A 7,497-nucleotide genomic window follows, 5' to 3' on the forward strand; every position below is an offset into this window, starting at 1 on the left:
CATTCCCATCCCTTCCCTTCCCTTCCCTTTTTTGTCCTACCCTCACAAATTTCTTCTACTCAACAATATAGGTACAAAAAATAATTATTTAATTTAAAAATTTAGCAAAAATTGCAATTGCGTATTTTGTTAACAATGCAGAAATATTATCCATATAGTAAAATGTGCAACAGCAATACTAGCCTTGCAAACTATGCAAGAAACTTGCCTAATTTGAACAAACAGGCAATTTACCTAATTTGGCATATATATATATATATATATATATATATATATATATATATATATATATATATATATATATATATATATATATATATATATATATATAACAGGACAGGGCTAATATATGGCCAGGTCTCCACCATAGGTGGAGGGAATCTTAAAACGAACGAACTAACGCAGGGGTGGAAACAGTACGATAATTATCGTATTTGTACTATAATTCCAGTGTTGTGTACTATGTACTGTAATTACATCTGAATGTACTGTAGTTGTTTATTTTATTAAAAAACTTATTAATTTTGAAATACAACTGTTTAAGTCCTGCTTGAGTGGCCTATACTGTTTATTTATTTTTTTTTTTTTTATTAATTTTTTTTTTTTGAGGCGAAGCTGCACTTGACAGGTTGGTAATGACTGGCTGAATGCAACCTTACTTCATAATCTCTGTACTCGTTAGCATTATTAATTAACAACATATATCTGAGGGGGAAATTTGGCTTAGTAAATGTTATTCGGACATGTTGCAATCAGCCAATTATCACCAACCTGTCAAGTGCATCTTCGCCTCCATAAAAAAAAAAAAAAAAAAAACAGTATAGGCTGGGGCGGAGGCCGAGGACGGGTCATTATGAGCTTCTCAACTGCAAGGCATAATGACCTGCCAAGGCCATTATAGTTTTTTATATATTTTTATTCATAAGGTGGGGGAAGGAGAGAGACAGGCGGACATGGGAGGGACAGAGGCCGTTGGGTTGGGGGATATGCCTTTAATCTTGGGAGGACTGGGTTGCTGGTGGTGTGGGGTGGTGGGTGGGGAGGACTCAGGGATGGTGAGAGCTGGTGGCGTCGGGGGATTAGTGGGAAGAGAAAGAAGGCTGAAAATACGAAATAAGGAATGGGAAGATTTGCCGAAGAAAGCAAAAAGATAGGGTATGGAAAGATAGGAAGCCTTAGTGTGAGAGGGTAAGGAAAAAAACAAGAAGTGTTTATATGTGTATGATAAACAGAGGTGTAAGGAGTGCCACAGTGTGCCACTCATTGGCACTTTAGCCAAATATGAATTGTTTTGTCAAGGTAGGAGTAATATTCAATTCATCATCTTTTTCTGTGCACTACTGGACATGGGCAATATGACTATGGCCAAGAGAATAAGCAGTACAAAAGGAACAGACAGGCAACTTGGATTAGGAGAGTTACGACAGCGGGGGTGGTAGTGGTAATTAACGATAATCCCAGCTACACCTGTGTCTGGTTAAGCTCCGTCGAACAGTCTAGTTTTGCTGGACAAAGAGCCAATAGAAATGAAATAAGGATATCAGCAATCATAAAGCTAGCTTCTCATTGGTTAGGGTCACCTAGCCGAAAAGAAACACTAGACTGGAGTCATGAGGCGGCGGCGTGACCTCATATATGACGTGTTAGCCTCTCTGATAGGTTTTGCTGACGCTAGACCAAAAAGAAGGAAGATACCAAGATAGGTAAATGTACACAGGGTTTTCATTGGCTACAGGCGTTGCTGAATCCTTGACTCATAGCTAGTTTTAATGGTGAAATTTTTATTTTTTTGTCCATGTTTAAAATAAAATGACATCCCATGTAATTTAGCGAATTATTTCTTCTTCCATGAATTAGAATATGGTAAGAGAAGAAATCATACGGTATAGAGCTAAGGTATTACATATATATTTTTTTCATTGTCAAAATAAACTGTAATAATGGTATTGATGCACTAAATGGCAGAAATGTCTTTAAGCTTTGGAAAATATATAGCTGTACGATAATCTTGGGGGCGCAGTGCGACAACCTCGGATCCGAGAATTTCCAATTTTCAAATCCCTGCAAGACAGTGATGCCAAACATGGGGAATTATCCCTAGATTTGGGGAATTCGTGGTACTGATGGGGAAATGGGGAATTCAGGTCCAATTTGGGGGAATTTTTACTGTGCATTAAATCTTCCTTCAAAATTTGGGGAGTTTTCACTGTGAACCAAATATCTTTCTTGATAGTTACGTAATACTTCTATCTATCTATCTATCTATCTATCATCTTCATTAAAAAAAAAAAAGAAAAAAAAAAGGATCGTGCATTTACCATAACTGGTTCATCTAAGGAAATGAGATTTTAAAGGTAAAAAGCTAAACAGTATCTAAGGTATTTAGTATACTTTTTAATTACAACATTCTACATTCACGGTGACAATGCCTTTTTGGCAATTGTGTAGTTTGTAACTTGTCAATTTTGTTCTGTTATTAGTCGAGTTGGACTAAATTAGACACGTAGTATACGGGAATAAGACCAGCAACTCTGCTGGTTGGACAAGGACGAGGGCTCACAGGAAACGTACGGGTACAAATTGCGACTCCAATGCTTCCATTCTAGGGTAATTTTAGGGTAATCACAACCCCCTCTAGGGGGTAAACAATACAAAACAAAACAAATTCGCTGTCAACAAAAACATTAGTTGGATTACTGCAGTCAGTGCTACCTGAAAGAGGATCCTTGTTTCAATTTGCCAGTTGACAACACCCTTATTAGACGTATGAGATCAGAAAGTAATGTGTGACGCTAAACAGAGTGATTCAGACTGAAATGTTTATAAAAGACAGTAGCTACTGTTTAAAGGCATGTTATTGTAAAATGTCAGAATTATCTTAAGTGGTGAATGATGGAGTGTTCATAGTAGTGAACAGGAAAGAACAGAATGTCCTTCCTTTATAAAGTTAAAATATATAGGTTTATATTATAAGAAAATGGTATAACTAAGTAGTACGATGAAAAGGATTTTAGTTGCCACAAGGCGTTACGATTTTTTGTGACAAATTATTTTACTTCTTAAAGCATTAAGGTCATCTATAATAATAAAGGCGAGTGTTTGTATGTTTGTTACCTATAAACTCGGCTCCTTCAGGGTCTTCCCCCACATATGATACACTGTCTGAATCAGCATGATCCAGGGAGTGTTTTGGTATATAATTTATTAGGATTAATTGTATGTTGAAAAGTTATATAAGGTATATTGGCCGAAGGCTAATCAACCCTCCGCAGGAGCTAACTGAAAAGGTCCGCCCTTTTCGGCTTGTATTAAATAAACCAAAGACAAACCAACTCATGTGATATATATATATATATATATATATATATATATATATATATATATCTATATATATATATATATATATATATATATAGATATATATATATTCATTATTCTAGTCCCCGCAATCCTCCCTCCCCCACCCTACATTACTGTACGAGTATAAATTGGTCTGTGTGAGTTGATGCTCACAACTGGAACAAAGATTATATGTTCTGCATACAATATTATGAACAGAATGTGCGATGAAAGAGGATTTTATATACTAGTACAGTAGCGTGCAATGAATGCTTCTCTTTTCCCACAACATATCATTCATGTATAAAAACATTTATTACAGATATAACTCATAACATTAACATATTAATTACAAATGGAAGCTTAAAAAATGGGAAATTTCTTTTCAATTTGGGGAATTTGCCCTTCAGATCTGGGGAAGTTTGAACCAGAGCATCTGGCAGCACTGCTGCAAGAAGCTCAGTCACCTACAAGCATGAAAGGGGTACAGACGTCGTTCCTCCTTCTCCTTGTAGGGGGACTTTTAGTCTCCTCCAACTTCACCACTACATATCATGGGTGAGGGGGTATTGTTTGTCACTATTATAACCCATTTAATTTTTTTTTAATATATCAAATTGCTCAAAAATTCAGTTTCGAAATTACTGGTAAAGGCAATGTGATGGTTTTTATAATAGAACTCATAGTTTTATCTTTATTATCTTTAAATATATCTCTTGGTTATTTTGAAGTTTCGTCAATGAGAGAGAGAGAGAGAGAGAGAGAGAGAGAGAGAGAGAGAGAGAGAGAGAATCAGATACTCGTCTCACACTACTTTTCACTCTCTCTCTCTCTCTCTCTCTCTCTCTAGCATGAACTAAATCGATCCAGACGCTGGACAATGATTCAATTATTCTCTCTCTCTCTCTCTCTCTCTCTCTCTCTCTCTAGCATGAACTAAATCGATCCAGACGCTGGACAATGATTCAATTATTCTCTCTCTCTCTCTCTCTCTCTCTCTCTCTCTCTCTCTCTCTCTCTCTCTCTCCTTTTGCAATTATTAAAAAGACAATAATTCTGATAAGGAACCACTGTTTTAGGGATGATTTGACTAGTAACCAAGGAGATTCAGAGATGGACAACTACAATGCGTTCACTCTAGCCTGGCAAAGATCCCTAACCCTTTTTGGCTCAGTTGATGGCCAGGTGTAGTCAGACTGGAGAAGTATTTGACTAGTAACCAAGGAGACTCATACACTAATTTGTCATAGCTTTTTATATTTTGCTTCTGTGGGGTTTAATTCACACACACACACACACACACACACACACACACACACACACACACACACACACAAATGAGTCAGGGGTTCACAAGCAGTACTGAGGTAAGGATGGTTTTATACTGGCTAATCCCACGCACTCCTTCCTGCCTCTCCTCACCCTGCCTCTCTTCTCTCATAAACCCCTTCTGCCCTGTCTCTCCCGTTTCCCCTGTATAGGACTGGTCGTGTCACGTGTAAGGGCACGGGGGTGTGGAACCTTCCCGAGCCTGGGGAGTTTCCGATCAGGCGTCATTGTGCTGTGGGTGAAATTCCTTAACTGAGAATGTGCATCGCTGTTTCCTCTAGCCCTCTCGCCTAGGCACGACTTTCATCTAACTTCTATATTATATACACACGTTACTAGCTATTATGCAGTGTGTTATATTTTGGTGCCCTTACACACACACACACACACACACACACACAAACATAATGCTTTCTCTCCCCAACAGACACCAGCTTTGGCGAATCCAAAGGGCAGGGCTCAATATCTCGTCTCTCGGGACAGAAGTGGATTTGTGGGGTGGAGGGGATGAGTGGGTGGATGCCAGAGTCCCACCCAACTACACCAACACGCTCGCCCAAACACTCAACCAGCAAGGAGTGAATTATACTGTGATGATGTCGGATATTCAAAGGTGAGAGAGAGAGAGAGTTACATAGAGTTACATAGATACACAGACCATACGGTCCCTACGAGGCGGTCCGGCCTTAACACTAATACAGTGCTATAATAATTATTGTAGCAGAAGAAAAGGATAGCACAGCAGAAGGCTCTCTCCCCCACCCTCCAGACCCTCCGGCATTTGCCGTACAGGAAACAAGAGAGGAAGTAATACCTTGCAGGAAAGAAAAACCTGAAGGAATTTTATAGGATCGGCAGAAAGGAAAATAATATGAAAATGGAAAATTTAGGTACACAGTCACATACTTCCCCTATGCATGGGCTTTTTTATACTGACTTTTTTTCGTATAAAACAGATGAATAGAATATTTATTATATTTGCCCGAAATATTGTCTGTGTTGATTACTAGTTTAGGTGTATTGTGTTTAAAAGACAGATGAATGTAGACGCGAATATGCAATAACTGCTCCATCCTAACTAAACGATACCAATGGCGTCGAGATACATGTCCAGTCTCTTTTTAAATATTTTTTGGTACCACTCTCAGGGCCGTTTTCACAGTCGTCCCCAATGCAGTCCCCAACAGCCTACTCGCCTCTGAACGCACGTTTTCGTTTTCATAGTCGCCCCCAACCAGCCTTCCGAGGCCTCTGATGGGGACGGCATTCGGGACGGCCCGAACAAATTACTGGAACATTCTTGGGGGACCCGCAGCCTCCCCAACAGTCGGTCCCGAAAGTAAAAAAGTAAAAGAATAATTACATGTAACATATTTTCATTAAGATTTCAATATTATATACCCAATGTAATATTTCTGGGGTAAAAAACACACTCGGTATTGAAAAAATATATATGTTTGTGTATTTTTATGAGACTTTCTACTATGTATCCGAATACTAGCCTTTCGCAGACTGGTGGAGCCTCCACAACAATCGGACCCGAAAGAAATACGAGAATCGTTGTCTGATGCATATTTTCATGAAAATTCTAATATCTGATGCCCGATGTAAAAATTGATGTAGCTAACACCTCACTTAGAAAAGAAAATGTTCATGTATTAATACTATATCCATTAATAAACCACACCATCACTCATTAGACGTTATACATGTTACTTCATGGTTATTTTTACTTAAGCCTTTTTTTGCAATACATAGCATTCATCAGGGAGTCAGCTTACTTCCGATTTCAAGTAGAAACGTTGTGAGGTTGCTGTTAGTTAGCTCTTCATTCCGATGACGTTTCCTATTCGTTATTTTTGCTGCATTCTTACGAATATCTTCAATCCTGAATATATTAGTAAGAACTGTGTGAAGTGGATTTTCCAGCCATGTTATTCATCACATTCATTACATTCCAATTTCTAAATATTCTCTACATATGGAAAGTGTTTTCGCCACCCAGAACTACCAACCCTACCGCATCAACAGGGGCAGACGTCCCCCCGTTAGTAAGCTCCCGACAGCCATTCAGAGCGACTGTGAAATCCAAAGGTGCTTTTGGTTCGGGCCCGGCACACGTTCGGGCCCAAAAGGTTAGGGACGACTGTGAAAACGGCCCTCAATCTCATTCCCAGGGAGTTTATTCCAACAGAGTAAGTGAAGAAGTTTTTGGTTGTATCAAGATTAGCCCTCCTTGCTTGCAACTTCATACCATTTCCTCGAGTTACAGTCTCGGCAATTACTGTGAATAGCTTGCCTGAATCAATGTTACTCAAGCCTTTCAGAATCTTAAAACATTCAATCAGCTGTCCCCTGAGTCTCCGTTTTCTAAGAGAGAATAAGTTTAATTCCCTGAGCCTCTCGAGATATGGTTTGTTCCTCAGGGACGGGATTAACTTGGTAGCCCTACGCTGGACAGCTTCCAGTATTTCTATATCTTTAACTAGGTGAGGCGCCCAAAATTGCACTGCAAACTTTAAGTGTGGCCTGTCTATGCTTTTGTATACTGGGATTACAATATCTTTGCTTTTATATGTAAAATGTCTTTTGATGAAGCCTAGGGCCCTGTTGGCTTTATTGGCAGCAGAGATACATTGAATTGAACATTTTAGGTTGTTTGAAATTAGTATGCCTAGATCCTTAACTAGTGAGGACTTGCTAATGATTTGGCCCTTCATTTCGTAATCATACCTTTTGTTTTTCTTCCCACTTTGCAGTACCTGACATTTACTTACACTGAAGGGCATTTGCCATTTTTCTGACCAGCTGACAATTTTGTTAAGGTCA

This window comes from Coenobita brevimanus, chromosome 9 (genome assembly GCF_032717465.1).
Source record: "Coenobita brevimanus isolate Jiangsu-jjx chromosome 9, ASM3271746v2, whole genome shotgun sequence".
NCBI classification, from domain to species: domain Eukaryota; kingdom Metazoa; phylum Arthropoda; class Malacostraca; order Decapoda; family Coenobitidae; genus Coenobita; species Coenobita brevimanus.